This window comes from Petaurus breviceps, unplaced genomic scaffold, assembly GCF_028583685.1.
Source record: "Petaurus breviceps papuanus isolate PSGF00001 unplaced genomic scaffold, PetGlider_PUasm1.0 90681, whole genome shotgun sequence".
In the NCBI taxonomy this organism is placed as follows: domain Eukaryota; kingdom Metazoa; phylum Chordata; class Mammalia; order Diprotodontia; family Petauridae; genus Petaurus; species Petaurus breviceps.
The window spans coordinates 7,044,309-7,047,416 of record NW_027187307.1 but is presented as its reverse complement, the minus strand read 5'-3'; positions in this window follow the sequence as shown (position 1 = coordinate 7,047,416).

Sequence of the window (3,108 nt, the reverse complement as noted above, 5' to 3'; positions counted from 1 at the left end):
AGAGGGTACCGTAATGTAGCGCAGGGGATCACCTTCACTACAGTAGCAATCTCAATAGGGCTTATTATAGGGGAAACACGGGTAGCTGTGGGACCATGGACAATTTCTTAAGTGGTAAAATGGGGATAGTACCATACTTACCTGACAGGGTTGTTGTGAGGCTCATAACAGATAATGTTTGCAAAGCACTTAGTCCAGTGCCTGATACGTAGTAAGTGAATAATGAAGGTTTTCTCCCTCCCTCCCTCCTTCCTTCCTTCCTTCCTTCATCCCTCCCTCCCTCCCTTTCTTCTTTTACTCTTTCCTCCCTCCCTCCCTCCTTCCTTCCTTCCTTCCTTCCTTCCTTCCTTCCTTCCTTCCTTCCTTCCTTCCTTCCTTCCTTCCTTCCTTCCTTCTTTCCTTACTTCCTCCCTTTCTTCTTTCTTTCCTTATTTTCTTCCTTCCACTATCATAAATTTAGAGCTGAAGTGACCTTTAATGTGATCTAGTTCAACTCCTTCCCTTTACAGGTGAGGATCAGAAGCTCAGACGAGTTAAATGCCTTTGTTGTCTTTGTTTACTGGTTTTTCAGTCATGTCTAATTCTTTGTGACCCATTTTGGGGGTTTTCTTGGCAAAGATACTGGAATGGTTTGCCATTTCCTTCTCCAGTTCATTTTACAGATGAGGAAACTGAGGCAGACAGGGTGAAATGATTTGCCCAGGGTCACATAATCAACTGACTTGCCCAATGTGAATTAGGTAATAAATGGTAAAGGTAGGATTTCAACTCAGGTCTCATAACTCCAACTTTCCTCTCTGCTATTCTGCCTTACTGCAGTATATATGGTGTAGTGCTGCTACTGAGCATGTGTACATGGCAAACATACTAGGCATATTTTAATAAGATGGAATGGAGGATAGCTTGCCTCACCCCTGTGAAGATTCAATGAAATCAGCACAGTTGCTTACAGAATTGTGGATCTATTTGGTAAATTATTTTCTCCCAGTTTATCAAAATTAAAATCCATCTAGCTATGTTGGCTGGTGGCAGCCCAGCTGGGTGGGGCTCCCTCCCTCTGAAGCCTGGTAGCCACAGGAGGAGAGCCTTTTCGCCAGCCCCGCTTTCACCAGGCTCGCTAGTGACATGGAAATGATACATTTGATGATGGCGGAGCATGACTGCTTTGAGGCCCAGTTCCAGGACTCTGGGTCATATTTCCAATTTTTATTAAAATGATGATTTGCCTTGGGCCTGTGGGAGTGTGCTTATCTTGCTGGTGTGATTTGATTCTCTCTGAAGGCATCGAAGGTGAGGAGTTTGCCATATATGAGGAAACAGCTTAGATGAATTTGCAAGGAAGTTGTTGAATTATATCTACTGTCCAGTCTCCATTTTCACCATACTTCTTAAAGCAACCAGCACAGTGTCACAGAAGAGCCTGTTAATATTTGGGGCCCAATCCTATTAGCTGAGGAAAGTTAGTCATAATAAGCAGTGCCTGACAGTTTTCTCTGCAGCCTAGGAATAAAGAGTATCCAGTCCTGTCAGGATGGAATAAAAACGGGGCCCAAAAGATGAAAAGGGGAGGAGGAAAAGGGGAGAGAAGCTAGATGAGATCAGCCCACACTCCCCTCTGCGGTACCAGCTGCAGCCCTGAGTTTTCTAAAACTGTTCAGCCTTCTCCATTTCTGGAGCTATACTACCCATTTCTAGGCATTGTATCCAAGTTTCTTCATCAAAAAAAAAAATTTAATAGAAAAAGTTTCCAGTGGCTTGAAGAAGCATAGTCACCTTCCACAGTTGAGCCATTTATTTCTTATTCCTTCACAAACAAATCTAATACCTGTCCTAGCTTTGGAATCTAATACCGTCTGTGCCGAGGACATTTAGCTAGGTTCTTGCGTCAGTGTTCTTTACTTCTCCAACAATGGCAGCCCATGATAGTGGAAGTATATCCTTTGTAAGTCTTTATTGAGTGAGAGTAGCAAGCCCAGGGTCTGTTTTCCCAGAATCTTGATATACCTCAGAGCTAGATGAAACATTAGAGGCTATCTGGTCTGACCTGTGGCTCCACTGGAATCTCTTCTACAATATGCCCGACATGTAATCCTCCCACCTGGGCCTGAAGATGCACACTGAGGGGAAACCTGATGGGAACCTGCTGGGCCACCCATCCCTTCCCAGATGGCTCCTTTCTTCCACTTGAGACACCTCTTGCTGTTAGGGAGCTTCTCCTTGTAACGAGCCTAAATCCACATCTGTGCTTCTTAGTCTGTGCCCCCACTTCTCTGCTTGGGGCCAAGGAGAACACTTTTAGTCCATCCTCCAGAGGAAAGCCCTTCAAATACCTGAAGAGCTCCATATTTAATAGCTCATGACTTGAATCCATCTGTTTCTGGCCTAGTCTCAGGCCCCTCCCCCTATCCTCCCAATCTTATCCTCTCCATGCTCTAACAACAGCCTTCTATGGGAACTAAAGGACCCACTCATTGCAGAGGAGGTCTGACTGGAACTGAGCACAAGGAGGCACTTGCTACGTACTCCTTTATTCTTTATGTGTTGGACCCTTCTCATATCCTGACTGTCTCTTCCAGCTCTGTGTCATTTGCAAACAGGAGAAGGAAGTCTCCTCCACTCCAAAGGTCCCTGTCCATGTTGCCTATCAATATGTTAGCACTTGTTTTTTGCATAGTCACCTTCTGAATTTATGTCTTGGGCCACACAAGATCATTTTAAACCACAATTCAACCTAACCCTCATGTTAAGAGTTGTGTTTTATTATCCCAATTCCCAATCCCTTTGGAAGCACATTTTCCAATCACTTCTCCTTGAAGTAAGTTTAAGAAGGAATCTGCAACTTGGCAAAACTGGGGGCTGCTTTGAGAAGCACATTCCACTCCCATCTCACGCTGACCTCATAACTCATTTTCCCCGTTTGTTTATTTTCATTAGTTCTGCAAAGTTGAAAGGGTAAGACCAATGTTTTACATCAGCTTAAAGGCCTCATTTTCTTCCAGAAGATTTGCTAAAGACAAACTATATTCCTCCCATCTATAGTTTGATAGATCACAATGGAAATGATGCTCTCAATGAGCATAGGCTGTGTATCTGTGTGAGCGTGTCAAC